Source organism: Dendropsophus ebraccatus, chromosome 4 (genome assembly GCF_027789765.1).
Source record: "Dendropsophus ebraccatus isolate aDenEbr1 chromosome 4, aDenEbr1.pat, whole genome shotgun sequence".
In the NCBI taxonomy this organism is placed as follows: Eukaryota; Metazoa; Chordata; class Amphibia; order Anura; family Hylidae; genus Dendropsophus; species Dendropsophus ebraccatus.
The window spans coordinates 64,218,546-64,243,012 of record NC_091457.1 but is presented as its reverse complement, the minus strand read 5'-3'; the positions used below and the strand labels follow the sequence as shown (position 1 = coordinate 64,243,012).

Here is a 24,467-nt window from a genome sequence, read left to right as displayed (position 1 = left end):
ATCCCAATTCAATCCTATTTTTTTCATACCAAACCAGCTTTAAAAAGTAAAATGTAATAAAACATTTATTCCTCTGAATCTGCAGTTTTTATTAATACCCAATTTATGGACATAAAGTGCTGCACAAGCGCACAACATGGCTTAGAAGAGAGGGAGCACCCTTTGGATTTTGGAGCGTGGATTTGGCTGGAATAAATGTAGGAGACCATGTTACAGTTACAGAGCCCCCTAGTGCTGAGACAGTGGGAACCCCCCACAAGTGACCCCAATTTGAAAACTACACCCCTTAAGGAACGTAACAAGGGATACAGTGGGCATTTTGACCCCACAAGTTTTTCACAGTTTTTTGCAAAAGGGGCCCATGAACATTAAAAATCACATTTTTCACACTTACACGTTAGTGAAACCCCAAATTTTCCAAATTCCAAAAAGCTTGGAGAAGCAAAAGCCCCCCAAAATTTGTAAAGCAATTTCTCCTGAGTAAGAAAATACCCAATTTGTAAACGTAAAAAATTGTACGGACGCACAACACGGCTCAGAAGAGAAGGAGCACCTCTGTCTGTGTGTGCACTCCTACTGTAGCAGTAAATGCAACGACGTTTACTGACACTAACGAAGGCTGATGTTTATTAACGGACGCTGAATTACACTAACAGACACTGACACTAACGGACGTTGATGCTTACTAACAGACACTGGCGGTTACTAACGGACGCTGACTGATGCTTACTAACAGACACTGACTGGCGCTTACTAATGCACGCTGACTGACACTTACTAACGGATGCTGACTGACGCTTACTAACGGACACTGACTAATGATTACTAACGGACACTGACTGACACTTACTAACGGACACTGACTAACGCTTACTAACGGACACTGACGCTTACTAACGGACACTGACTAACGATTACTAACGGACGCTGGCTGACGCTTACTAACAGACACTGACTGGTGCTTACTAATGCACGCTGACTGACACTAACGGACGCTGACTGACGCTTACTAATGGACACTGACTGACGCTTACTAACGGACACTGACTAACGATTACTAACGGACACTGACTGACGCTTACTAACAGACACTGACTGGTGCTTACTAATGCACGCTGACTGACACTAACGGACACTGACTGACGCTTACCAAAGGACACTGACTGACGCTTACTAACGGACACTGACTAACGATTACTAACGGACACTGACTGACGGTTACTAACGGACACTGACTAACGATTACTAACGGACACTGACTGGCGCTTTCTAACTGACGCTGACTAAGATCTCCCTTATCACTGGGAGATCACAGGGGAGGGGGTATTTATTATGTGTGTGTGTTTTGTGTATACACTATGTGGATGCAGGCTCTGATCTCCTCACATAGCATTCAGCTAGTGGGGGATCAGACCCTGCATCCAGCCTCTGGTCCTCACTGTCAGACACTGTGATTGACAGCTCTGATCACAGAGCTGTCAATCACAGTACAGAGAAGCAATGTGACCAGCGTCATTGGACAAACGCTGGTCACATGCTTCCCAGGAGGAGGCCGTCCCTGGATCCCTGAGCTCAGGGTGAGTCCCGGGACCAGGGGGCGTGGCTATCGCGGGTGGGGGCGTGGCTACCGCGGACGGGGGTGCCGATCGCGGGGGGGCCGCGGGAATCGCGGGGGGGCCGCGGGAATCGCGGGGGGGAGGGGGGGGCGCCGATCAAGTGCGGGGGGCGGGGCTCCGATCGTGGGGGGGGGGTCATCAGAGGCAGGGGAGGAGGAGAGGGAGGGATCTCTGCCCCAGCTTCCCCCGGTCCCGGACCTCAGCAGAGACCGGGACCGGGGGTTACTGCGGACTGTGCACCAGCATCAGTGGATCGTTACCGATCCCCTGATGCCGGTGATTGCCTTTCCTGGACCCCTGCTGGGGGTCCAGGAACGGCTTCACTAAACTGTCAGCTATCAGCTGACAGTTTAGTTTCAGCTCCCGGTCACTGTTTACATAAACAGTGAGCACCGGGAGCCGGGAAGTTATAGTACGTCCTGGTGCGGAAACTAACCTCCTGCCAGGACGTACTATAACTGCATGGTGCGGCTATGGGTTAATTAATAGTTCGGGCGATTACGCATGCGGCGATAGCAAACATGTTTGTTTATTTATTTATTTGTTTACTTTTATAACCTGGGAAAGGGGGGTGATTCAGACTTTTATTAGGGGAGGGGGCTTTTTATTGACAACAACACTATATATATTTTTTTTACACATATACTAGAAGCCCCCCTAGGGGACTTCTAGTATATACACTTTGATCTCTCATTGAGATCTCTGCAGCATAGATATGCTGCAGAGATCCATGAGATAGGCACTCGTTTACTTCCGGCTGCTGCAGCCGGAAGTAAACGAGTGCCGAGCCAGGGACGGCGCCATCTTGGAGCGGTCCCCGGCCGGCTTCAGAAACGGAGATCGCTCCTCCGGGATAACATCCCATAGGAGCGATCTCCGCCACTAGACACCAGGGAGACGCTGGATCCGGTAATCGGATGCAGCTGTCATGTTTGACAGCTGCATCTGATTACTGTATTAGCGGGCACGGCGATCGGACCGTGCCCGCTAATACCTACGGTCCCGGGCTACAAGCGGCACCCAGGACCGCCGCGGTTCAGAGCGGGGTCGCCGTGCGGCCCCGCTCTGAACGCCCTTACCGGCAATAGGGCGTACCTATACGCCCTTTGTCGTTAAGGGGTTAAATAAACATAAGAAATCATAGAAGCATGCTGCATCACACAAAATGGAGAGGTGAAACAATGCTTTATTTCCAGGTGAATTCCCTGAAACTATGCACTGGACGTCAATGTTTTAGTTCATAAATCCCTTCTATTAGAAATATTCTTCTCATCTGAGGCTGGACAAAGTAGGTGTGATGTTTTTTATTGAATTAACATGTCATTTTTAATAAGAGAGATTGCAAGTTTATACTATACAGAAAGAAGGCCGAGTATAGGTACTTTCTGTGATATATAGCCATATAGTTCATAAGCTGATCACTATACGTACAGATAAGAAGAGAAAATTGCCCTTATTTCTTGAATTATTACCATAATACCTGAGCAAATGAGGAGTTCCCTCATTGTAAATTGAAATCTTTAAAGTGCACCTACTGTGACCATATAGCAATATACCGTACATAGACTCCTTACCAGTGGCAGCAAAATCTGTGCAAATAAATGAACATGGGAATTGAGGAACAGTGTCCTGTTCTTAAAAAGAAAATAAAAAACACATTTTACATGCACACTGTTAGGCTATGTTTTCACTACATAAAAAAAAATTATGTCAAATGATCATCCGTTGTGGCCATCATTTTCACAGTGACAACATTTAGATGTGATGCATTATAGCACCCTCATTGGCCATGGTTTGGACAGGTATCATATTTTCTGATCGGAGTTGTTCTTTTTCCTTTTCTTGTTTCTGAAGAATTGTTAAACATCTTAGGCTGGGTTCACACTATGTTTTTGCAATCCGTTTTTTTTTACAGAGACAAAAATGTGGTCGACCACTTTTTTGTGTCCGTAAAAAAAAAACGGATCAGTTTTGATCCGTTTTTTTTTTTTTTTTTTTTTTTTTTGCAGTTGCATCAGCTTCTTCCATCCGTTTTTGCAAAAAACGGATTGCAAAAATGTAGTGTGAACCCAGTCTTAGAAGTTTTTTTTACATGGCCTAATATGGGGCCTTGCACAGATGCAAACTTTCACCAAGGTACAATTTATCATGCAGCTGAACCACACAAATTATCACTATATCGTTTGTGCGGCCATTAACATGCATCTCTTTAGACAGCGAGATGTGCAACTGGTAGCAAGTATTTTTACAGCCGCAAAAAGGATCATATCAACCGCCAAATGGGTGTTTGCACTTTTGGCACTTTTACACATTCGGTTATTAGCTAAATGAGTGTTCCTAGAATAGGCCAGTGTAATAGAGCCCATAGGCTTCTTACTCTTCCAGCACCCTTCCACCCTCAAAATTACATTATCATATTGACTACTACATGATGCAGACATCCAGTCACAGCACCACTTCTTTACACTGCATGTAAATCCTGAAGTACCATACGCCCTGCTCCACCAGAGGTCACATAGGCCTCAGAAAAAGTTAAGGACTTGGCTGCACCTAGTGTTCCCTGTTATCCGTGTGCCTGTGTAGGTGCATCATTGGCACCTGCAGTTAAAGTGGAACTAACGGCCTCTTCAATGATTTTGCCTTTCACAACAGCACCTGTCCATCTAACTGTGTAGAAAACTGCATGGCTCCTTTCACTTAATATGGCCTTTTCTCAATAGAGACCATCTGCATATGAACAATGAAAGTTGACTCCTTCCATAAGACGATGTTCCCTTAAAGGGGTTGTCCAGCGAAAATCTTTTTCTTTTAAATCAACCGGTGCCAGAAAGTTATATAGATACACTACCGTTCAAAAGTTTGGGGTCACATTGAAATGTCCTTATTTTTAAAGGAAAAGCACTGTACTTTTCAATTAAGATAACTTTAAACTAGTCCTAACTTTAAACAAATACACTCTATACATTGCTAGTGTGGTAAATGACTATTCTAGCTGCAAATGTCTGGTTTTTGGTGCAGATTTGAGCAGATTGAGTTTCTGGAGCATCACATTTGTGGGGTCAATTAAACGCTCAAAATGGCCAGAATAAGAGAACTTTCATCTGAAACCCGACAGTCTATTCTTGTTCTTAGAAATGAAGGCTATTCCATCCGAGAAATTGCAAAGAAATTGAAGATTTCCTACAAAGGTGTGTACTACTCCCTTCAGAGGACAGTACAAACAGGCTCTAACCAGAGTAGAAAAAGAAGTGGGAGGCCGCGTTGCACAACTAAGCAAGAAGATAAGCACATTAGAGTCTTTAGTTTAAGAAACAGACGCCTCACAGGTCCCCAACTGGCATCTTCATTAAATAGTACCCGCAAAATACCAGCGTCAACATCTACAGTGAAGAGGCGACTGCGGGATTTTGGGCTTCAGGGCAGAGTGGCAAAGAAAAAGCCATATCTGAGACTGGCCAATAAAAGACAAAGATTAGGATGAGCAAAAGAACACAGACATTGGACAGAGGAAGACTGGAAAAAGTGACGCCATCTGTTAAGCATGGTGGAGGTAATGTGATAGTCGGGGTTGCTTTGGTGCTGGTAAGGTGGGAGATTTGTACAGGGTAAAAGGGATTCTGAATAAGGAAGGCTATCACTCAATTTTGCAACGCCATGCCATACCTAGTGGACAGCGCTTGATTGGAGCCAATTTCATCCTACAACAGGACAATGACCCTAAACACACCTCCAAATTGTGCAAGAACTATTTACAGCAGAAGCAGGCAGCTGGCATTCTATCGGTAATGGACTGTCCAGCGCAGTCACCAGATCTGAACCCCATTGAGCTGTTGTGGGAGCAGCTTGACCGTATGGTACGCCAAAAGTGCCCATCCAACCAATCCAACTTGTGGGAGCTGCTTCTAGAAGCGTGGGGGGCAATTTCTCCAGCTTACCTCAACAGATTAACAGCTAGAATGCCAAAGGTGTGCAATGCTGTAATTGCTGCAAAAGGAGGATTCTTTGACGAAAGCAAAGTTTGATGTAAAAACAATGTTATTTCAAATACAAATCATTATTTCTAACCTTGTCAATGTCTTGACTCTATTTTCTATTCATTTCACAACGTATGGTGGTGAAGAAGTGTGACTTTTCATGGAAAACACAAAATTTTTGGGTGGCCCCAAACTTTTGAACGGTAGTGTATGTAGTTTTCTTCTATTAAAAAATCTTAAGTCTTCCCATATTTATTAGCTCCTGTATGTCCTGCAAGAAATGTAGTTTTATTTTCAGTCTGACACAGTGCTCTCTGCTGACATCTCTGGCCGAGACAGGAACTGTCCAGAGCAGGAGAGGTTTTTTATGGGAATTCATAGAAAACCGAGACAAGAGTTCCTGTCTCGGCCAGAGATGTCAGCAGAGAGCACTGTGTCAGACTAAAAATAAAACATTTCCTGCATGACATACAGGAGCTAATAAGTATAGGAAGACTTGACATTTTTTAATAGAAGTAAATTACGAATCTATATAACTTTTTGATACCAGTTGATTTGAAAGAAAAAGTTTTTCGCTGGACAACCCCTTTAAGGAGACTTTCAGCAGCGATCTTCTGATTGCTTATGTAATATACTTCACTACTAGTCCTAGCACCTAATGTGGTAGCCTGGCTGTCATACTGACAGCTGAGATCACAGTACATGAGTAAAGGGCTACTGGGTTGCCATCATGAAAAGGTGACAGCGTAAACTAAAGCTCCTTAGTGACCCCTGTAAAAAATATGTATGGGTGCTAAGGGGTTAAATGGGACTTGTAATGTCACTCACAGTCATTAATATTTATGGTATAGAATACTTGCCACAGCCATTCTGCCCCCTCAATCTGCTGATTCATAGGGGTCCCAGTAGTTTTACGTTAAAATAGTACATTGTGAATGGAGAGGGGTTCTTCGACCTTTAGGGTATGTTCACACAGAGTGCTGTTACTAAAGACCAAATTGCCTTAGCCACAGGACCTCAGCTGCAGTTTTTCATAAAGTCAGACACCTAGTGGCCAAATGTATAGTATTTTAAAAAATGAAATAAATTGCAAAGGTGTAGTACATCATCTCCCCTTCTGATTTAGCATTATTTTTTGGTAATGATAGTGCCCATTTTTGCCTCTCTGGCTACACAATTACTTTGATGTAGAGAACTCTCTTTCTATGATATTTATGTGCCATAACAGATAGTACATCCCACTTAGCATAACGTCCAAATTGCATGTACTGTAAAGAGTTAAACAAGGTATGACACACAGTGTCCACAATTTAACCTTAGTACATCCACAAAGAGCTAGGAATTATGCCCAGCCGAGTGTTTTCCCTTCTAAATATTGCTACACTGCTCCTATAAACACAGTCATCTTCCGGCTTTGGTCAAAAAAAGGACAAGGAGGTAATGATATGTTTGGCTGGGAACCATTTTATTCTGGTCATAGAAAGAAAGCACTTATTAACACTGTTTCATGTCCCTGAGAAAAAACATTGAGCTACCTACGACCACTGCTCCAAAAGTAGACATCGAGGCTCCCTGCTGTCTCAGGTCTATTCTGGTTGGGCTGATATTTTAGCTTTACTTTGTAGTATATACTAGCCATGACGCTGCGGCTCCTTCCAGAAACACTTAACCAAACATTGTTTGAAATAGTTGAACGCTTCATTCATTAGTCACAAAATGAGGCAAATTTTAATGACAGTTTGCAATCACATTTCATAGAACAGTGTACTGTACAGAAAGGTAACATGCAATTACTTTGGCTTTTCATTGAAGATGTCTATGTTAAAAGTAAAAAAAAATGTCCAAATGGGTTGTCTTGTAAAGACAGACTTTTTATACATGCTAGGGTGTATGAATGTCATAGATCATCCCTCCTCTCTTCATCAGTGTGCCACTGCACTCTTTTTGTTGTTGCTTCCTGCAATCGATGACAAGACCTGTGTATTCCCATTTGTTCCTTGTGTAAAGATTACTGGTAATAATGATTTAATCAGAAATTTCCATTCTATCACTGTCACATGTGATCTGTGGGAAAATGCTTAAAATACATAGATACCTCAAGTTAAGTGGGCAAAAAAATGATATAGCTGAAATAGCCGTAGTCTATCTATCCCATCCATAAACATTCTAGCAATTTTATCTTTTATACTAACCTGGATAAATTACATTTATACCTGGCCCTCAATTTCTTGCTGACCAAAGCTGATAGTAGGCATCAATATACATAGAAGAATGGATTTGGGGAACTTAGACAGCTAATAACATTAGAGTAAACATTTTACCCTATTTTTTCCATACAAAATATAAAAATTTATAGATAGATAGAGTATTGTTTATAAATATTTGTGTCAGAGGGTACAATTAAACATATGTACCTATATATTTGAGTGGACTGAAGAAAAATTTTCTTGATAGAAGACTTCAAAGCCTTCAGACGACACCCCTAAAATATTATCTATATAGTAATTAAAGTTAAAAAAAAAAAAAAGAATAAAAACCTTTTGGTTTCACTTGGGGTGTTGAGTGTTTAGACACTGACTGAACAAGAGAACAAGTCAGGAGAAGCACACCCAAGTGCGTTCTCTTCTGACTCTACATCACGGGACCTGGACGAACTCCTAACACAAGTCTATGGGGTCATCCAAATCTCATAGATACAGAGCACTGAGAGGAGCACACAGCGGTATGCAGTGTGATCAGTCAGAATCTAAACACTCTGAGAACATTTAACATGTCTCTACGGCCAAGCTGCTGGTATGTTTTTTTCCCTGTTTGTACTTACTAAGAAGCTATAATAAAAATGGACTGAATTTTAAAGTAATTGGTGAGTGTCATGTATCTATTTTTTTGTGCTTACTAAACAAAAACAGGTTACTACATAAAATTTTGTGATAACTACTCCATAAGAGTAGAATTATGGAGGTATAGTTATTATAGACACTAGGCTTGTTATACTAACAATAAAGAAAACATAGCAACATCAATAAAACCTTGAATATAACTAAGTGCCAAACTCCGGTAGTTACGATAAACAATATACTGAAAAGTAAATGGTTTGTATGCTTCTATCAGTTATTCAAGGGATCTATCGGCAGGGAAAATTATTCTACAGACTTTCGATATTGACCAGGTAAAGATCTTGTTCATATGAAACTGTGATGATTCTAACGGATGATTCGTTTATTCCTCAGGATTAATTTACGTGAATAGGAAGAGGTTACAGAGTACAATCTAACCCCCCTGTATGGAAACTGTTAGAGGGTTGACTTTAAGGAAACTCACATTTACTCTGATGAATTGTTTTCAGGAGAAAAACATTTAGGAAAAATGATACATTCGCAAAACTATGTTTACTTATAAGTCAAATAAATTTAGTTTTGCTGATGGTTGAATTTAGAAGCCTGAAAGATAAAGTAAATTCAACGCAACTCAACCTAGAGAAATAAAAAAAAAGAAAAGAGCAAAGTACCTGCATGACACAAAGGGTTACCTACAAGACACAGTTTTTAATAGCGAGAGTCATATACAAGATCATTCATCTTCCCAACATAACTCTTCACTTAATCTCTTGGCATTTGTCTCAAAGACCAAGTGCAGCCATCTGTGAGCTCATACAACTACATTTTTGGCAGTGCTATCAAAATGGCACAAAAAAAACAGAGGAAAATGGCCTTAATTTACTTAACAGAAACAGCTTTGATGCCCCTCCCCCTTTTCTGTTATAGATAAGGTTGTAGACAAGTGTTTTAATATAGGGTAACTTACATTACACCTATAGGCTACATGTATGTTCCCACTTCGGAGAAAATATTGGGTAAGGTGGCTGTCTTGTAAGTAATAATGATCTATTAAACATGATGGCTTCCTTTTGCCGTTATTTTCCAAAATGTAAACATAGTCATAATCTGTGGATATAAAAACATAAAAGATTGCCGGCTGAAAAACACCCCTTAGTCCATCTAGTCCGCCCTTTTAGCATTTCCCTTCTTATTACCTTATAGTTATGATAGATATATGTTTATCCCAGGCACGCTCAAATACAGTTAGGCTGGGTTTACATATATATGGTTGCGTTAGTTTCAGTTTTTTTCTAAAAACTGACCACAACTGATGTCACAACTGATGCCAAAAATGCATCAGTTGTCATCAGTTTTTCTATCCTTTTTTTCATTAAAAACCATATTTTCCATCATTTTTCATTAGTTGCCATCAGTTGTCACAATTTGCTCTCATCAGTTGACATTTTTTTCCTATATGTTTTCCTGGCATTTTCAATGGGATTTTAAGGTCCTTGCAGTGTATTGTCATCACGCTGCAAGTATAGTGGCAGCAGGGGGCTATATACTAATGGGGGGGAGCGCACAGGGGGGCTATATACTAATGGGGGGAGCGCACAGGGGGGCTATATACTAATGGGGGGAGCGCACAGGGGGCTATATACTAATGGGGGAAGTGCACAGGAGGGGCTATATACTAATGGGGGGAGCTCAGAGTAGGCTATATACTAATTGGAGAGCTCACAGGGGGGCTATATACTAATTAGGGGAGCTCACAGGGGGCTATATACTAATTGGGGGAGCTCACAGTGGGGCTATATGGGAGGGGGAGAGCACACAGGGGGCTAATTGGGAGGGGGAGAGTGCACAGGGGGGCTATATACTTCTGGGGGAGAGCGCAAAGGGGGGCTATATACCACAGGGGGAGAGCGCACAGGGGGCTATATACTACTGAGGGAGCAACAGGGGGGCTATATACTACTGGGGGAGCAACAGGGAGGGGCTATATACTACTGGGGGAGCAACAGGGGGGCTATATACTACTGGGGAAGCAACAGGGGGATATATACTACTGGGGGAGAAACAAGGGGGCTATATATAACTGGGGGAGAGCGCACAGGGGGAGAGATATGTTTATGTCTCCATTATACACACATGGCACTCCTCTTGGGCTGAACGCCGGATGCCAGAGCCAAACGGCATGCATCCTGTCTGGCGAGGCCTCCGGCGCTCTATTTGTTTAAATTTGTTTGTTTATATTTAAGAACTAAAGCATCCACTAGTCCACTGTACAGGCTCAATAATATTTGGTAGCCCTGAGCTGTTGTAATTTTCAACATGATTTACGTCTGTTTACGCCTGTTTGGCATAGATCAGAAAAGAAGTGCAAATTCTTGTGCAAACCGGGCGATTTGGGCCAAAAATGGCACCTATTCTCCAATCTATGCCAAGCTGCCGAAAGATAACCCCCCTATAGGTTCCATGCAGATGTTGTCCTTGGTCAGATTCAAACCTGCTTCTGTTTAGCGCTTTTGATCAAGTGAAATTTATTATCACAACCTCCTGGAATAAAATATCCCCAAGTCCCCCATAATTCAGCTTGGGAAGGGTTTATCATCGGTTTGAAGCATTCTGCTCTCCCATTGCAGATAACGAATGATCTGTAAATTGATCATCCACTTTTCTACAAGGAACCTGTCTAGATCTGTTGACCTCTTATTTCATTGGATTTAATGATTGCTCAAAAGAAAGAAAAGAAAAGTATGCATTACTGCTGCAATAAAATCCCATTTGGCTGCTGCTTCCTTTTAAGAGCAATTTCATTAAAGTGTTACTGTATTTCTCAAATTCTATTAAGCTATGAGCGGAGTGCTAATTCCAGCTTCCAGCACAGCCACAGGTAGATAATGGTACACAATTTAATTTTCTTAATTGGAGTTTACTGATCCAACATGCTTTTCATACTTTAATTCTCAGGATTATCTGCGGGTTTTGCATCTGTTACAAGTCATTTAATGAAAAGCAAATTTACAGACATTGCTTACTATATGGGAGCTATGTTATTTTCTTCAGCGTCTGGAAGAGGGAACTGTTCAGGCATTAAAAGTCTATGCTATCTCATACAAAAATTCCTAATTCTAATGCTTCCAACCTAGAACCTGCTTGAGTGATAGATGTGCTGCAAATTTATATTATATAAATTGGAAAGCTAGTTATTTATCTATCTCCTATCTATCTATCTATCTATCTATCTATCTATCAATATGTTTTCATTATGTTTTACTATTTTGAAAAAATTTAAAACTATATATATACCTTTTTATGTACCTGACTTTTTAATAATCAGACTTTTAAATAATTAAAAAAAAAATTGTCAGATTTGGCGCTTTTTTTGTATTTACACCATACTGTGTTGTAGGAGAGCTTACCAAATTTCTAGATTTGTAATTTCACCTGATATACATCATTCATCATGCAGTTTCATTAACTAACTATATATAGATAGATATAACATTTACCCATCTGGTAATAGCAAATATGATGAAAAATACAAAAGGGGGAGGATTAAAATTTGTATTATGGAAAGGGTTTTAATGTATTTTTAAAAACATTGTTTGAGTTATTTATTTAATTTTTACATTGTTTAAGCCTCCCCAATGGCGTTCTAATAGGAATCATTCAGTTACTTATTTAATGTAATGCATTGTGGTAATCTACTGGTACAGTCTGCAACAGCCACACTGTGTATGAGCAGCTTTGTGATGGCAGCTGCTGAGGGCTTCAGAAGGCCTTGGGCTATCTTGATAATGGATCAGCTCACCGCAATCTCATCGCTAGAGGTCAAGTTCTGAACCATTAATGATGCACCGTCATACTGTTTAAATAATAGTGGCACCTTAACAGTTAAAGTGACCGTCATCAGAGATCACCATGCCAGCATTTAGCGGCAGCTCTTGGCTACAGGTGCTGCCGGGTATGGAGCGGACTCAAGTTTTGAGCCGTATCATACACAGTTGACGTCATCAGGACGAGTATGCTCATCCTGTGTCACCAAGTGGTTAAATACTTTGACAAATCATAATTGTAATATTATATATATACTTATTCACTTTCTTTTTAAACATGAGAAAATGTTATTATTTATTATTGGGTTTTTTTTTCACAATTTGGAAAACTGTAAACTCTCTATATTTTTGCCTCCCAGCAGAGCATTGCTCAGGGTTGTATTTGACAAGGTAATGAAATCTCAGCATTTTCCTGCTGGCTGATGGCTCTAATGTGTCTATAATTGGTGCAAATCAGTTGTTGAAAAATCTTGACACAGAATATCTTGTTAAATGAAATTTACTGATACTGATATTGGAACAAAACATAATGGCTAGGAAAACAGCTATATCGAGTGGTATTCATTGTCATTTCTATGGAACGAGGCCAAAGTGTTCCAGACTTCATGTATATTGTCTTACCCTGCGGAAAGAACCCTACGGGGTATACTGCTGCAATAAGGCATAGCTTTATCAGGTTCTATGGCAAGATTATCTTGACACAACAAAGTGTTATTATACCAAAGAAGCAAGTCTTATCCTCTAGAGCAGGGGTCCTCAACTGGCGGACCGCGGTCCGAACCCGGACCGCGGAGGCCAGCTGTCCGGACCCCTGGTCAGACCTCCTAACCGCCCCGGATCCGGTCCGTCCCGCTCCCCACCGCACTGTCTCCCGTCCCATAGGCGTACTGTCCTTAGATGTCAGTACGCCTGTGGGGCTGGGGGCAGTGTCGGTCCGGCCCCCGGCTGATACGCGCTCTGGGGATGTCCCGGGGATTCCCCAGCAGAGCGCGCACCACAGACCTCAGTGTACGCTGCCGGCCTGTCCTTCCCGGTAGTGCAGGCCGGCGGCGTACGCTGAGGTCACTGATGCGCGCTCTGCTGGGGAATCCCCGGGACATCCCTACAGAGCGCGTATCAGCCGGGGGCCGGACCGACGGGAAGAGACGAAGACAGCCGCAGCGGGGAACGAGGTGCTAGGTGAGTTGTTTTTGTTATTTTTTTTTTTCTGTCTGGGGGGCATCTACAAGGGGAGAGCGCACAGGTGGACTATATACTACAGGGGGGACCTCACAGGGGGCTATATACTACTGAGGGGGCTATATACTACTGGGGGGAGCGCACAGGGGGCTATATACTACAGGGGGGACCTCACAGGGGGCTATATACTACTGAGGGGGCTATATACTACTGGGGGGAGCACACAGGGGGTTATATACTACAGGGGGGACCTCACAGGGGCTATATACTACAGGGGGAAAGCACAAGGGGGGCTATATACTACTGGGGGGAGAGCACAGGGGCGCTATATACTACTGGGGGGAGCTCACAGGGGGCTATATACTACTGGGGGACAGCGCACAGGGGGCTATATACTACAGGGGGAGAGCGCACAGGGGGGCTATATACTACTGGGGGGAGCTCACAGGGGGCTATATTCTACAGGGGGAGAGCGCACGGGGAGGCTATATACTACTGGGGGGAGCTCACAGGGGGCTATATACTACAGGGGGAGAGCGCACAGGGGGGCTTTATACTACTGGGGGAGCAACAGGGGGCTATATACTACTGAAGGAGAGCGCACAGGGGGGGCTTTACACTACTGGGGGAGCAACAGGGGGGCTATATACTACCAGGGCAGTCACCCCCTTTGTACCTAATATCAAAGGCCTGGTGAGAGAGAAAAAAATGCCAATTTTCCCGCTAATAAGCAGCAATTCTGTATATAAATAGTTGAACGTTTGTGACAAAGTAACAAAACACGTTTCCTACTGATGTTCAGCTCGGACCTTCACCTGACTATAGACCCCGGTAAGTGGACCTTCACTAAAAGTTGTTGAGTACCCCTGCTCTAGAGCATATGCCTCTCACTTATAAGGACATCACCATAAGTTGAGATAAGTTGACACTTAGTATCTTGCTCCATGTACTGTATTTTATAAAGGTTTATTCATATGAATGACCACATGGTTGGCCTTAGATTGATAAGTCATTGGTGTTAGTGTCTATTTTTTCCCTCTTCCTACATAAGGCTCTGTTCACATGGAGTAAAACTGGCGGAATTCCGCCGCGGAATCCCACCAGCCTCCGTGTCATACTGGCAGTTTATGGGAGGCTCGCGCTCCTCCTTTCTCTGTCCGCACGGAGAGAGGAGGTGCACGAGCCTCCCGTAGACTGCCAGTATGACACAGAGGCTGGTGGAATTCCACTAGTTTTATTTTGGTACGGAGCCTTAGGGAGAAACCTATCATTTTTGTAAACCAGCTATCTGGTATATAAAATTGCATATTTGTGAATATTTTGGGAAAGAGCTTGAAACTTCCAGGAGAAAATATTGATGAATCGACTGGTGCCAGAAAGTTATACAGATTTGTAAATTACAGCTGTTAAAGAAATGAAAGTCATTCAGTACTTATGAGCTGCTGGATGTCCAGGAAGACATCATGTAGTTCTTTCCAGTCTGACACAGTGCCCCCTGCTGCCACCTCTGTCCATGTCAGGAGCTGTCCGGCTCAGAAGAGGCTTTAGGGTTTACTGCTGCTTTGGAAAGTTCCTGGACAGAGGCGATAACAGAGAACACTGCAGTTGGAAAACTACATAACTTCCTCCAGAGCATATAGCAACTGGTAAGTTCTAGAAGGGAATTTACATGTCTTTTTAACATTTTGGCACCAATTGATTAGGAAACTTTTTTGTTTCCCTTTGCACATAATTTATGTCAGAAACTGGCTTACATTATGACTGAGATGTACTTCAATTCATAGAAAGACTGAAGCATGGTGAGTGAGAATAATGTGCCAAATTTATTAAGAAACTTGGTCCAAAAAGGGATCACAAAATTTGTAAAATTATATATATATATATTATATATATATAATGGTACCAGCTCCGTCCAAAGAATTGGGGATGGGGCTTAAATGTGAAATATGGGAGAATCTGTAACCCTACAGGAACATAGGAATCTGTAACTATGGAGGCACACAGGACTCTACAAGAGCATAGACTCAAAATGATAGGAAATTTATAATTGAGATGGTTGCAAAGGTATACACACTTTTAAAAATAATCTCTCAAGTCCCTAGCAGATACAGAGCTGCAGACATAGGCAGATGGGTGACAGGGAGGTAAAACAAAAAATGCCTTTGTCTTTCCTGATGGCCATTTGCAAAGATTTAAATTAGCATTTTTCCTTGGAAGCTGAAGTGCTGCAGAAATGAAGCTGAGCCATATTATGCACACCTCCTCCCCCACTTCTCAGTCAAGATAGGGAGGGGGTGGGAGTGGGGCATGCATGCTGTGGCTTAGCTCCACTTCTGCGGCACTTTGCTTTTAAGAAAAAATGCAATTTTAAAACTTTGCAAATGGTCATCAGCAAAGACAAAGGCATCATTTGGTTTATCTGCCTATCTGTCTGCAGCTCTGTACCTGCTATAGATTCCTTTTTAAAGTTGGTACGAGTAAGGGCAAGGTTAAGATCAAAAAGTGTTCTTCTGCCAGACATTTTAGTTCTGCAGAATTCCTTGTTATATATGATGTAATTAGCTGGCACAGCAAAGATATAGAGAATCCATTGCATTATCAATTTAATGCTATACTAGTAAAACATCACACCCTGTATATCCAATATCAAATACTCTAATTTTGTAGCCCATGCAAAACAAAACTCCTTGAGCCACTATGTATAACCTTAACTATGCCGTTTCTGTTATACAGAAGGGTTCATTTTCACCTGCCACTGAAAACCTTCCTGTCCCTCTCTTAACTACAAAACGTTATTAGTCCTTTTTTTTCTACATTGCAAAATGTGCCTAGATATGCATTGATCCATCTCAAATCAATGCTTTTAAAGACGTTAGACACATTTCTCTTAAGAGCAGAAGCAGGCATTTTATGTTTGACACAGTATTGATTAAGGAGGGAGCAAAGCTCTCAGGCTGACTGCTCTTGTTGCTTTCTAAGCGGGACAGCATCTGGTCACACTTTGTCCTTAGGAGTTTCTTCCCTTGCTACTTGCTGCTTCCTCTCCCTGTGTTCTCTAATTCCCACGTGAAGGGCTTTTCTCAGATTTCTGCAAGTAATCAATAAACATGTTGAAGATGCATGCTGTAAACTGTCACTCCGAGTTTACTTCTTCCCACTATGGGCTGTGTTTCTATGTGACCGTAAAAGTCTGCTGCTTTTTATGCATTGATTATTGTTATTTTTCCTTTAATATTCCTTTTTTAGCAGCAGTGATGGAATTATAATTTGATATGATATGCTTTCTGGAACAGTGAAAATGTCACAAATTGTAGCAAACATTGAATGCACGTTTATTAATGTTCCCTTGGGGAAAAAGACACAAAACACTGCAACTGATTGTCTGCTTTATTCTAATCATGGGATTGGGGTTGGAAATGTAATACTAGTGTTAAAGTATGTTGGACGTTGCTGAATGACATTATTGAAATCAGAATGACAGCATTATGGCAATGCAATAACTGTTTTTCAATATTGCTTGCACAGGCCTACACGTATGTACACCACAGTGCTGTAAAGAGATAGTGAGCATACCCCCCCTACACACACACACAGACAATTTTATAAAGCCAGTTGACAAGTCTTCTTTTCTTTTTGTTTTTAAGAAAATGTTGCTCTTAGTTGTAGGTGTTACCCCTAGATGCCATTAAGGTGTACTTCCTTAACCACCAAAAAATTATAACATAGTAAAAACTTTTAAGTGTAAATTTAAAAGCAAGCTTCCAAGGTTGTCTGTGTGCAGAACAAAATACTATATCAACTAAAGTTTCCATTGTGTAGTTTCCACTAGTAGCATGGATGTTGAATTGAATGGAAAGTGACACTATGGAACTTAGTCACCATGTCTGTATGATGGTTTATTAACCCCTTCCCGCTAAAGTCAGTAAATGTACTAGGATGATAGTTCCAGCACCAGTCAGTACGTTTACTAACCTGCTTCCGATGCTCGCTGTTTACACAAACAGTGCCCGGGAGCTGCAACTAAACTGTCAGCTGACCCAAAGGGGGTCCACATCATGGTGTGGTGAAAAACACATAGGATTACATTGGAGTCTCTGGAAAGAAAATGAAAATGTTAACTTTTTACTCCTACTTTACAGTTATTCCTGTGAAATGCCTTAAAGGACAACTCTGGCGAAATTTTTTTTTTGGCTTATTTAACACACATTACAAAGTTATATAACTTTGTAATGTGGTTAAATACCCGGTCTGGCCCCCTTCCCCCACCCCGGAAGTTAAAGAATGTATACATTACCTATTACGGTCGTCACGGTCCTCTTCTCCCGGGCAGCATCTGGTGACGGGTGACGTCAGAGCTGGGGGGCGGTCCGGGTCTTCTTCCTCTTCGGCGTCTTCATTGAGAGTGAATGGGAGAGAAAAGGCTGCTGGTGCACATGCGCACCAGCAGCCTTTTCATTGGCTGGAGCGCATCACATGGCTTCCAGCTTGCTCAGCCCTGATTGGCTGAGCTTGCTGGAAGCCATGTGATGCGCTCCAGCCAATGAAAAGGCTGCCGAAAGGCCAGCCAATGAAAAGGCTGGCAGCCTTTTCTCTCTCATGGACCCGGAAGCAAGAGACATCGCTGGACGGCGGACACAGGTGACGGTGAGGCGGACGGCGGGCGAATGGAGTGGCGATCTTCACCGGAGGGATGGTGAGTATGGTGTCTGTGTGTGTCTGTGTTTTTTTTTTGGGGGGGGGGGGGGGGTCCCGCCGGAGTTGTCCTTTAAGGGTGAAAAAATGGTATGAATGTCAATTTGAATACTTGAAAGGGTGAAGATTTCAAAATGGGGTAAATTATGGGGGTTTCTAGTATACAGGCCTCTAAAATATACTCCAAAACTGAACTGGTGCCTAAAGAATTTCTGAGTTTGAAATTTTCATGAAAATTTAGAAAATTGCTACTAAACATTTATGGCCTCTAACATCCTAAAAAGTAAAATCATGTTCACCAAATGCTGTTAATATAAAGTAGACATGTTATAGATATGAATTAATAAATAATAAATTACATATTACTATTTTCCTTATTTGCAGAGACTTTCAAATTTAGAGAAATGTGCTTTTTTAAATTTTTTAACAATATTTTGGAGTTATTCACAAAAAAACTCTAAATATATAATTTCAAACTTACCACTAACATAAAGCGGAATATGTAACGAAAAAACAATCACAAGGATAGGTAAAAGCATTCCCAAGTTATTAATGAATAAAGTGACATGTCATATTCATAAAATGTGCCTTGGTTCTTAAAGCCATTTCAGGCCTGATCCTGAAGGGGTTAAATAAGTTACCCAGTTTATTGTATGAATGCATTGACCAAGATAACAGACAAAAAGGTAGTGTGTGTCAATGAGGGGTGCTGTAGAAAGACTTTGTTAGCTTCTACATAGTTGGCCAGTGTGTTAGGTTTGTGGTCACAGAGGAATTTTCTGACTCCCTGGTGGGCCAGTCTGATTCTTATGGAAAGACTAGCTGGGTCTGAACATATAGACCTGAAACGATCAAAAATTTTGACATGTCTCGATAACATGTAAAAAATTTTGTTAAACGACAGTTACACTTTAAACCTTTGATCTTCAACCTACCTCTTACTTATAATAGAAAACCAGAAACAGATGTCTTCATACCATCAGCATAATGATGACAAGTTTATTATTTTTTTTATGATCCTAAATTTACTACACACTATGTACGTTCAATGTCCATCAATGGTTTTATCCCTTTACCCTTCCATTAGTTAGGAACATCCAATGAACTGTTTAATACAAAAATGCAAAAATCAACACATAAATATGTTCTAAATTTCTATTTTTTTGATTCCTTTCTATTGTTTCTTTAAATGCTTTTAAAGGGAATCTCTGCATTGGATATTAACTACATGTTAACCCTTTAGGGCAGACAGCAAGAGTCTCTAATTATATATTCACAAATGACTCATAAGAGAAAAAATAGTAACACCACGAAAGTCTAGACCACTGTAAAAGATAATGCTAGTACATTGAAAGCCTTACCTTGATAAATGAGGAAAGACTATGTACGTCGAATAAGTATTGAGATATGCTGCAATAAACAACTTCATCTCTGCCACTATCACTATGAAAAGACAGAACACCTAACAGCACAATTTAATGAGATAAGGATGAAGTAGTTCTTTGTTACATCTAAAACAAAATGATTGACAGACAGAGAGTTCCATTACTGGTCTCTCTGCCTGTCAATCATACCGCCGAGTGTGCTGACAGGCAGAGAGCGGTGACTAGACACAGGCGGGGAGCCGCCCAGATGACTAGCTCTCCGCCTCTGCCAGCCAGGCCCGGATTGGTAATCTGGCAAAGCGGGCAAATGCCCGCTGGGCTGCCAGGATTACCAGTCCGGGGGCCGCCGGTCCTGGCCCCCATGTGCACCGGCCCTCAGCAGTGGCTGCAAGAATAGCGCAGCCGGCCGCTGCGCTATTCATTCAGCCTCTGCAGAGGGCCGGTGACCTGGCCCTTTAACTGTGAGCGTTCAAGATGAACGCTCACAGTCTGCAGCGGCCACGCTCTGACTGACAGAGCCAGGGAGCCATTGGCCCCCGGCCCTGCCAGTCACTCCTGTGGCCGGCCGGTCTTCGTAGCCGGAAGGTGTCAGGGCCGGCCCGGGGTCGCAGATGTGCCGTGCGCAGGCACGTCTGCAGGAACCTCTGCCAGGCCCCCAGCGGCTGACATCACTTCCGTGACGCGCCGCTGAGGACCTGGCAGGAGAGAGAAGAGAAACGCTGCAGCAGGAGGCAGGTGCAGTGACCGAAGATCCGGGAGGAAGAAGCTGCCAGGAGCGAGTTGACAGGTGAGAATGTGTGTGTTTTTTTTACCCCTTCACATGTGGCCATGGGGGGGGGGGATTTATGTGGATGCACAGCAGGAGGCTATTCTACATTGGGGGGATGCAGGGGGATGCAGGGGGAGGCTATTCTATATTGGGGGGATGCAGGGGGGCTATTCTATATTGGGGGGATGCAGGGGATGCAGGGGGGGCTATTCTATATTGGGGGGATGCAGGGGGATGCTATTCTATATTGGGGGGATGCAGGGGGATGCTATTCTACATTGGGGGGATGCAGGGGGGCTATTCTACATTGGGGGGATGCAGGGGGGCTATTCTATATTGGGGGGATGCAGGGGGATGCTATTCTATATTGGGGTAAAGCAGGGGGGCTATTCTACATTGGGGGGGATGCAGGGGGGGCTATTCTACATTGGGGGATGCAGGGGGAGGCTATTCTATATTGGGGTAAAGCAGGGGGGCTATTCTATATTGGGGGGATGCAGGGGGGCTATTCTACATTGGGGGGGATGCAGGGGGGGCTATTCTACATTGGGGGATGCAGGGGGAGGCTATTCTATATTGGGGTAAAGCAGGGGGGCTATTCTATATTGGGGGGATGCAGGGGGGCTATTCTATATTGGGGGGATGCAGGGGGGCTATTCTACATTGGGGGGGATGCAGGGGGGGGCTATTCTACATTGGGGGATGCAGTGGGGCTATTCTACATTGGGGGATGCAGGGGGAGGCTATTCTATATTGGGGGGATGCACAGCAGGGGGCTATTCTATATTGGGGGATGTGGGGAAGCTATTCTATATTGGGGGATGCAGGGGGGGGGTATTCTATATTGGGGGGATGCAGGGGGGGCTATTCTATATTGGGGGATGCAGGGGGGGCTATTCTATATTAGGGGGATGCACGGGGGGGCTATTCTATATTAGGGGGATGCAGGGGGCTATTCTATATCGGGGGATGCAGGAGGGCTATTCTATATTGGGGGGATGCAAGGGGGCTATTCTATATTGGGGGGATGCAAGGGGGGCTATTCTATATTGGGGGGATGCAGGAGGGCTATTCTATATTGGGGGGATGCAAGGGGGGCTATTCTATATTGGAGGGATGCAGGGGGGCTATTTTATATTGGGAGGATGCACAGCAGGGGGGCTATTCTATATGGGGGGAATGCACGGGGACTATTCTATATTGGGGGATGCAGGTGGCTATTCTATATTGGGGGGATGCACAGCAGGGGGCTATTCTATATGGTGGGATGCATGGGGGCTATTCTATATTGGGGGATGCAGGGGAGGCTATTCTATATTGGGGGGGATGCAAGGGGGGCTATTCTATATGGGGGGGATGCAGGGGGGGCATGCAGGGGGGGCCATTCTATATGGGGGGATGCACAGCAGGGAGGCTATTCTATATGGGGGGATGCACGTGGGGGCTATTCTATATGGGGGGATGCACAGCAGGGGGGCCATTCTATATGGGGGGTGCACGGGGGGGCTATTCTATATGGGGGGATGTACAGCAGAGGGGGCTATTCTGTATGGGGGATGTATAGATGAGGATGTTGCTGGAGCAAGAAGCCTAAAATGTCTGTCTGACAGATCCCGTGGAGAGGAGTCATGGCCAGAGAAGCCTTCATGATGGCCGGAGATAGATGGAGAAGAAAAGGAAAAGTGGACGTCTCGTCATGCAGAGAAGACGCCTACTGTGAGTGACAGGATGTAACTGCACTATAATCACTTATAAGGTCTGCAGAACCTTTATACAGCTGGGATCTACCTCTGTATCAGGGGTGTCACACTCCGGCCCTCCAGGTGTTGCAAAAATACAATTCCCATCATGGTTTATCTGTCCAGGCATGATGGGATTTGTAGTGATGTAACAGCTGGAAGGCTGGTGTTTGACACCTGTGTTTTATGGTCACTGCTTTGGAAGAATATTGGTCTTTATATGGTGGCTGTTATTTGGTGACAATATAGTGGTATTATCCAGTCACCGTATGCTGAGAGTAGTGGGCATGGTGTGATGGTATTACTCGTCCTGTGTATTCTGGTATTATTGGTAATATTAGTGTTGTATATAGTGGATTGTATTCAGTCACAGTGTAGCGGTATTAGTCATTATGTGGTGGTAATGGCAGTGCTTATGGTGTGGTGATATTATTTGTTACTTATATACTGGTAGTATAGGAAATATTGGTGGGATTGCTTAGTGACAGTATGGCAGTAACGTGTACAGTATGGGGATAATATTTGCTTACTGGTGTTATTAACAATGACAGTATTATCATGCACAGGAAATTCTAGATAGATAGATAGGAGATAGATAGATAGATGTCGAGATATTCCGCAGCACACCAGCATTCGTGAAAAAGGTGATTTATTACAAAAAATACAGGAGATGCATCGCCTGTATTTTTTGTACTTTTTGTAATAAATCACCTTTTTCACGAATGCTGGTGTGCTGCGGAATATCTCGACATACTTCTGGGGATCCCCGAGCCAAGGGATTGACTCCGTGCAGCACCCGCTTCATGCACCTTTGGATGTACGGCTTTCTCCTGCTTATAGATAGATAGATAGGTGATAGATAGTAGATAGATAGATAGATAGATAGGAGATAGATAGATAGATAGATAGATAGATAGATAGATAGATAGATATATAGATAGATAGATAATAGATAGATAGGAGATAAATAGATAGATAGATAGATAGATAGATAGATAGATAGATAGATAGGAGATACATAGATAGATAGGAGATAGATAGATAGATAGATAGATAGATAGATAGATAGATAGATAGATAGGAGATAAATAGATAGATAGATAGATAGATAGATAGATAGATAGGAGATACATAGATAGATAGGAGATAGATAGATAGATAGATAGATAGATAGATAGATAGATAGGAGATAGATAGATAGATAGATAGATAGATAGATAGATAGATAGATAGATAGATAGATAATAGATAGATAGATAGGAGATAGATAGATAGATAGATAGGAGATAGATAGATAGATAGATAGATAGATAGATAGGAGATAGATAGATAGATAGATAGATAGATAGATAGGAGATAGATAGATAGATAGGAGATAGATAGATAGATAGATAGATAGATAGATAGATAGATAGGAGATAGATAGATAGATAGATAGATAGATAGATAGATATCCAGTAGGAAATATCTATCTAGCAGCTTATTATGTAGCTTTGATTACACATGAGATCACAACCAGCAGACACATTTTAATAATTAAAACCTTACTGTTTATACCGCCATTATATGATGTGCAGACATAGTCAGGATAAAAGGGATTTAAAAAATATAGTAACTTTTGTCCAAAAACAGCACCACCCCTGTCCTCAGACTGTGTGTGGTATTACAGCTTGGCTCCATTCACTTCAATGGAACTGAGCTGCAATACCTCACACAAACTGAAGAAGAGTGTGACACTGTTTCTGGAAGAAGGTGGCCATGTTTTTCTCCTTTACAGGGAATCTGTGAGGTCCGTACCAGGTCTAGGGTTGTAGATCTCAGCAGACAGGTGTGAGGGAGATATCACTGACAGGACCTTTAGTCCAGTGTAAACTTTTGTAATTGTCTTTTTCATTACCAACTAAAGTTTCACAACAGCAGCCGCAGCAGCAGCACCCTATACGTCCATCAGTCAGAGCAGGAAGGGGCGGGCAGAAGGTGCTGCTGTGGCTCCACCTCTGTGACACTTCAGCTGGTAATGGAAAGAATGATTATAGAGGTTTACAATGGACTAAAGGTCCAGTCCCTGATCTGTACGCTGGGATCTACAGCTGTGTACCTGGTATAGACCCCACAGGTTCCCTTTAAGGGCATGTTCATACCTAATCCAATGCAGATTTGATGCTTGCGATTTAATCAGTTTAAATATATACATAAATATGCCGCATCAAATCCACAGCAGATTATGTGATAGCATTATTTTTAGTTGCTGATGGTGGGGTTCACATGTTTAAGGGAGTAGTGGGGACACGGCTAAATGAAGCAGAATTTGCTACAGGGAATTACGCTATCCATGATATGGTATGTGGGCTGCTGGGGTTTGATTGCCAGGGCTGATTTTAAGTCCCAGTCCGGCCCTGCTGCCAGCTGTGTGCCCTAGTAATAAAAACTCTGGTAGGTATACAGCTTCTGC

At 42.7% G+C, this 24,467-nt stretch overlaps 1 long non-coding RNA gene across 1 annotated transcript in view; it reads left to right on the top strand.

Annotated features, from left to right (window-relative positions):
• Positions 1-1,277: 1,277 nt before the first annotated feature.
• The window catches only part of LOC138789689 (uncharacterized), a 379,175-nt gene continuing 355,985 nt past the window's right edge, over positions 1,278-24,467 (top strand). Inside the window, exon 1 of the long non-coding RNA XR_011362760.1 lies at positions 1,278-1,577. This is a non-coding gene — a long non-coding RNA (uncharacterized lncRNA). The remainder of the gene's footprint in view (positions 1,578-24,467) is intronic.